Source organism: Myotis brandtii, unplaced genomic scaffold, assembly GCF_000412655.1.
Source record: "Myotis brandtii unplaced genomic scaffold, ASM41265v1 scaffold131, whole genome shotgun sequence".
NCBI classification, from domain to species: Eukaryota; Metazoa; Chordata; class Mammalia; order Chiroptera; family Vespertilionidae; genus Myotis; species Myotis brandtii.
This window is the reverse complement of record NW_005354632.1, coordinates 4572923-4579504: the sequence shown is the minus strand read 5'-3', so window position 1 is coordinate 4579504 and position 6582 is coordinate 4572923. Positions and strand designations below refer to the sequence as shown.

The 6582-nt window shown below is 54.5% G+C and overlaps 2 long non-coding RNA genes across 2 annotated transcripts in view; one reads left to right on the top strand and one right to left on the bottom strand.

Annotated features, from left to right (window-relative positions):
• Window positions 1–1843: 1843 nt before the first annotated feature.
• LOC106725036 lies at window positions 1844–4456 on the bottom strand. Its single transcript, XR_001360893.1, has 2 exons — window positions 3790–4456; window positions 1844–2741 (listed from the first exon to the last, which is right to left on the bottom strand). It is a non-coding gene; the product is annotated as an uncharacterized LOC106725036 (long non-coding RNA).
• A 1540-nt stretch (window positions 4457–5996) lies between these two features.
• The window catches only part of LOC106725043, a 1321-nt gene continuing 735 nt past the window's right edge, over window positions 5997–6582 (top strand). Inside the window, exons 1-2 of the long non-coding RNA XR_001360899.1 lie at window positions 5997–6239; window positions 6372–6543. This is a non-coding gene — a long non-coding RNA (uncharacterized LOC106725043). The remainder of the gene's footprint in view (window positions 6240–6371; window positions 6544–6582) is intronic.

Here is a 6582-nt window from a genome sequence, read left to right as displayed (position 1 = left end):
TTTTAGGAGATTTATACCTAAATCTTCATTTGTAAGCTATTGTAAATAATACCTTTTTTAAAATTCTGGTTTCCAATTTTTATTACTAGTATATAGAAATATGATATATTTTTATGTGTTGACCTTACATTCTGCCATCTTGCCAAACTCACTTATTGACTATAGGTGATTGTGTGTGTGTGTGTGTGTGTGTGTGTGTGTGTGTGTGTGTAAATGAATTGTTTGGGTTTCTCTGGGAATAGGGACAGTTTTATTTCCTCCTTTTTAATTCATATGCTGTTTTGTTTTTAAAATCATCAATAGCCCTGGCCAGTGTGGCTCAGTGGGTTGAGTGTTGTCTCATGCACCGAGAAGACGCCTTTTGATTCATTTACGTTTTGCTCCTGAATCTAAAATACAGAGGGTAGTACTGTTGACTGCAGGGATAACCAACTTTTATAATATCACTATCTTATCGCCAATTATTAAAACTAGTCTTCCCTGTTGACACACTTTCCGTGATTGCTGCCATCAATATTTATGTTTCCCTGCAGCTGCATCGTCAACCTGATCTCTTTCTTCTTCTGTTTTGCAGCCACACCCTAGAACAAGACAAGATCTACCAACCAGGTGAGCTACGGCTTCTGTGCACTTCAGAACGATGTCAATCTCTAGGGGGTTGGGGCGTTTCTGCTGCCTTTTCCTCCAGAAAGCTGTAAAGGCAGCTGTCCCCCCCCAATCCGTGGTTTCGCTTTCCGTGGTTTCAGTTGGCTGCCGTCAACTGTGGTCCAAAAACACTAGGGACAATTCCAGAAATGAAGTTTTACGTTGCGTGCTGTTCCGAGTAACGTGATGAAATCTCCCGCCCTCCGGCTCCGTCCTGCCGAGCGCGTGATTCAACCCTTTGTCCGGCGTGTCTGCGCCGTCTGTGCTACCGGCCGTTAGTCACTCAGTAGCTGTCTCCACTATCAGATCGACTGTCACAGTATCGCTGTGCTTGTTCCCAAGTCACCCTATTTTCCTTAATAATGGTCCCAAAGGGTGGGAGTAGTGATGCTGGCTCGGAATGTGCAAATTAAAAGTAGAATTGGGCCCTAGGCGGTTTGGCTCAGTGGATAGAGCAGTGGCAGGCAGACCAAAGGGTCCTGGGTTCGATTCTGGTCAAGGGCACGTACCTTGGTTGCAGGCTCCTCCTCGGCCCAGCCCGGCCCTGGGTTGGGGCATGTGCACGAGGCAACCAATCGATGTGTTTCTCTCACATCGATGTTTCTCTCAGTCTTTCCCTCTCTCCCCAAAAATCAATGGAAAAAATATCCTCGGGTGAGGATTCACAAAAAATAAAATGAAGGTAGAATTAGAATATGCCAAAGACAGACTGTAAAGTGCTTCCTTTACGTGAAAAGGTAAGAATGTACAGGAAGAAGCATAGTATACATAGAGTTTGCTACTATCCATGGTTTCAGGCATCCACTGGGGGTCTTGGAATGCACTCCCTGCGGATAAGGGGGGACTGTGGTTCAGACGGTAGCTGAATCATGGTTTCAGGCATCCACTGGGGGTCTTGGAATGCACGCCCTGCGGATAAGGGGGGATGACAGTGGTTCAGACGGTAGCTGAACAGGCAGCCCATCTGAGATCCATGGGGAAGGCAGCCCAGGTCACTAGGGTGCAAGCAGACAAAGGGGGGTTCCCACCAGGCAGCCCCTCTTCGTCTGATGGGGGGAACCGATGAGAAGTCGGCGAGTCATTTCTTTTGTTTCATTTTTAAAAAATGATTTAAAAATGTTTCTAAGTATTCAGTTGCGGTATAAAGGGGTGTCTATGCAGCAGAATGGGAAATGAAATAAAAAATGCAATCGAAGAGTTAAAATGCGCGTATGCTTTTTATATGCCAGGCAAGGCTCTAACCGCTGTACATGTATTAACTCACTCGATTGTGACAAAACCCCCAACAAGGCAGGCATCGCCGCCGTCTTCCGGGTTTTCCTGGGAAACGCTCACAGGAGGGGTGTAGAGTCCAGAAAGAGGCTTTCGCTTTTGTGGAACATACATCTGCTTGCTTAGATTTTTGTTATGAGTCTGCATTACTTTTATCATTGAAAAGTACTTTTTCTTCAGATACTCTCCAAGAAGAGGTCATTGCACTCACTGTAGAATTGTTAGGATGTGGGAACAAGCTCAGAGGAGTAAAGGAAAATGGCCCGTCACCTCACCACACAGAGGACATAAGGATGTTGGTGTGCGCCGTCTCAGGTCTTTTCTTTGTCTAAATATGTCATTTGATGTTTATGAAAAAACTGGCTCACGCTGTAATGCTGCTTTAAAAGCTGCTTTTTCAGCTGACGATTGGATTCCGTCACGGCCATCTTCCCGTGTCACGGTGCGGCCTTCGCCTGGTGCACAGCGTGGCCGTGGCCGTATTTTCGGGGGCCCCCTTTCGCTGTGGGAAGTAGGACAGGGGGGATTCACTCAGCTCTGCTGAATGTGGCGGAGGAGCCTGATGGATAAATCAGCCATATCTGGTTTTCTTGGCCGTGAATCCTTCAGGAAAGAATGTGAAGTATTTTCCCCACATCCTCCCAGCGGGGCGGCCAGAGCTCCGGCCCTGGAGGTCTAAGAGGAGGGAGCTGGTTCTCCACAGATCAGCAGCCTCACCTGTGGGGCGTGGCTCCCGGGACCGCAGAAGAGGGTGCTGCACGCCCTGCAGAAGTTGAGGTCCCACGGGAATGCAAGCATGCGCCCCCTTCACAGGACGCCAAAACCTGGTGAGGAGATGGCTGTGAGGAGACTGGAAAAGACACCCCTGGGTGGCCAGCTGCTGGGAGGGGCCCGTGTGCGTGGGCAGCTCAGCAGCTTGCCTGGAGAAGCGGTGCCCACACACAGGAAGGACCAGCATTCAACACGTGGCCATAACCGTGCAGCCGTAACCGTGGCCACCTCCACCAATGGCGGGCCAGCTGCCCCACTTCCACAAGATCCAGCCCTTTGTTTGGTTATCTGGAGATTTCTGGGTTTCGTTTTGCTTTTAAATGTATATTTTTATTGATTTCAGAGAGGAAGGGAGAGGGCGAGAGAGAGAGAAAAACATCAATGATGAGAGAGAATCATTGATCGGCTGCACAGCCCCTAGGGAGGATCGAGCCTGCAACCCGGGCATGTGCCCTGACCGGGAATCGAGCCACAACCTCCTGGTTCATAGGTTGACACTCAACCACTGAGCCACGGGGGTCGGGCTCTGGGGGCTTTGTTTGTTTGTGAAATTCAATGAGCCAAAGGAGGAAGCCCTAATGATGATATGAAACTTCTCGCCAGCTTGGAAAAACAGAGAATATTGGCATTTCTTCCCCTCTGAGTGACATGGGGCTGTTCCTTCCTCAGATGCAGCACCTCGAGGGACATTCGTGCGGCTCAGTGTCTTCCTCCTGGATCGCTGGCTGTCGGTTCCCAGTGTCTTCTATGCCCTTCAGGGGTGACAGGTTCCGCTGGATCAGCCAGCTCTGTGGATAAGGGGCCTGACCTGGGCCAAGACAGATCCTGGTGCCGAGACCGGTTTGGCTCAGTGGATAGAGCATCGGCCTGCGGACTGAAAGGTCCCAGGTTCAATTCCGGTCAAGGGCATGTACCTTGGTTGCGGGCACATCCCCAGTGGGGAGTGTGCAGGAGGCAGCTGATCGATGTTTCTCTCTCATCGATGTTTCTAACTCTCTATCCCTCTCCCTTCCTCTCTGTAAAAAATCAATAAAATATATTAAAAAAAAAAAAAGACAGATCCTGGTTCTGGTCCTGAGTCACTAACCACTCATCACTCACCTGAATCACTAATGTCCTCTGTGCCTCCCAGCAAGTCTCTTCAGCCTCTGTGCCTCCCAGCTCCGGTCTGCGAATCTGTGGGTCTGTGGACCTGTGGGTCTGCGAACCTGTAGGTCTTTGCCCTGGGAGCCCTTGGCCTGTCGGAAGTCTAGATGAAGTCACTGGCACATTCGATGACTTATCCACGGAAAGAGTGAGTAGGTCACTATTTCCCCGTGTGCACCAGTCAAACCAGACTGCAGGAACGTTCCAGAACATGCTCGCACCTCCATAGTTTTGCTCTCGCTGTTCCCCTACAATGAGTGCCCCTCATTTCTGCCTCTTGACATCCTAATGGTCCTTTAAGCTTCAACAATCACCACACTCCTCACGGCTGCCATCCCTCCCCTGGGAAGCCGGCTCTTTCTTCTTCCACGGGCGGGCGGGCCGTCACATGCCTTTGATGGAGGCAGCGATCAGGGACACGTTGCAAGCTCCCTGGAGGCGCAGGCTGGGCCTCTTCATCTCTGCATCCCCCACAGGACCCAGCCCAGGATTCTGCAAGTTCACGTGCAGCCCAACGTTAGTGGAACCGAAAGTGGGCCCTGGGCCTCAGCTGGGATGGAGTCTCCGCAGGCCCTGCAGCCTGAGGCGGGTGCCCAGAGGGCCGGGCTGGGCGTCTTCAGTGACTGGACTCTCTACCCTCCTCCTCGCCCGGCCCCTCCCCTCCCCCAGCCCCTCTAGGAGCAGGAAACACTTGTAATCGGGACTCTCTTCCATCAGACTTGGGCCCCTGAGGACCCTAGCCCCACCCACTCCGTCCCTGGGTCCCTCCAAAGAGGGCAGAGGCCCAAGTGGGTCTGCAGTAAAGGGTCAGAGGGGCTGTGGGAGGGGCCAGCACCCCAGCTCCTGGTCTCTGGCTTGCCCCCCCCCCCCAGTCCCCTGTGCTTGCTCTGGGTCTAAACCATGGCACTGCCCCTTGGTCTGGGCGGTTTGGAGTGTGGATGGGGCGTGAGCTCATGCTGCAGGCTGAGCCTCCCTCACTGCTGCTGAGGGTGGGGATGAGGGAGCTTAACTCTTTTCCGGGGGAAGAGGCCAGGCTGGGACGGGGTCAGGTGCTGGGAGCCTTCAGCCCTCGCCCGGCTGCCCGGGCAGAAGCCCTATGCGTCCTGGAGCAGAAGGGCGGTTCCAGGGTCGGACAGACAGGCAGGGGGACCCAGGGTGGCACGGGGAGGCCTGGGAGGGTGAAATGGTTAATGGCTTGTTGAAAAACAAGGAGAGTCCCTCCTCCAGGGGCCCAGCTGGCTGCAAAGCCAGGAACAGAGGCTCCAGGGGTGATGCAATGGGACCCGCCCTGCGCACCAGAGAGGGTGAGGAGGCGGCTCCGCCCAGCAGCCGCTGCACAGCCAGCGGCGGACCACTCGCCTCCAGCCCCCACGCCAGACGCAGGGCAGGGACTTTGGGGCAAAGTGGGCAAAACTGGCCACCCCAGACTCGGGAAGTTGCCGCTTCTGCCTGTCCCACTCCATGTGGCCCTGGTGGCTTTGCAGTCCATAGGGTGCCTCATCGGCGCAGCCAACCCCCACCTCTCCACTTCCAGGACCCGTTCCAGCCCCGGGCAGGTGGCAGGCAGGGGCGGAGAGGCCCGGCCTGTGACAGGCAGACAGGCCTTGCAGCACCTGATCCCGGCACCTGGCACCTCCACTCTCCATTGTCTTGGCACAGGGTACCTGCCAGGATCACAGTGTCCCAGACACTTGCAAAGGACTCAGGGCCGTCCCAAGGGTGGGCAGGCTGATCCGAACTCGAGATGGGTGGTGTCCCCGCCTTGGGGTCTGGCACAGTCTCAGGGGCCGGGAGAGGGTGCCATGTATTTCTGAGCAGGACTTTGCAGGGTGGGGGCCCAGGAGGGAGAAGGGAGAGAGCCCCTCTCTGAGAAGGCGTGAGGGGGCCCAGGTTTTGTGACAACGTCCTGCCCCCGACTCTAAGCCGCACGAGGACAGGAGCGGCGTCTCTCTTGTTGACCGCAGGCTCCCTGGCGCCCAGCACAGCTCCTGGCAAGAAGCCTGCGCTGAATAAGTAACTGACCGCAGAGAGCGGGCGGGCTGCAGTCCAAGTCGGTTTTACAATTCCTGCAGTCCGCTGTTGGCCAACCCCTCAACCCGCACACCCACACTCACCCACACACTCACAGGCACAGAAAAACACACAACGTAGCACAAAGAGTCATCAGAAGATTGCCGTGAATGGTTGTTTACAGTTACTGGATGCTTCTCAGCCTTCACTTGCTCGGGCTGCAGCGGGTACATCAGGATTTCTGGTGCAAACCAGCAAAAAGCATGTAGGATGCTCGAGGGGCTGCTGGACACGAAGGGGCTGCTGGACGCGATGTCGCCAGACGGGGCTAGGCCGGGACTAGCTCATGCAAGGTGGGCAATTGCAGCCTCCTTTCCAAGGCAGGACAATCCCAGGTGAGCAAGCTCCACACCGGCACGACAACCCCCTCCCTCCCTCCTGCCGCCAGCAGGGCTCAGCTTCCTGTCCAGGGAGGCAGGGCGTGGAGGGGATTCCAAATTCACAACAGTCACCCCTCTTTCCTCCAGATTCTTTCACATCTTAGGAACCGACGCTCGCACAACACTTGCGACTTATGCAAAGCTCCTTTCTGTTCATTATCGTGTTGGATGGATCATCACCAGCCCCAGAGGGAAAGCCGTCACCCTGTTCTGCAGGAGGAAGCACAGGCCCAGGGAGGTCCCGGCTTCCAGCGGCCAAGTTGGTAGCAGAGTCAGGACTCAGATGCCCGGCTCCCCC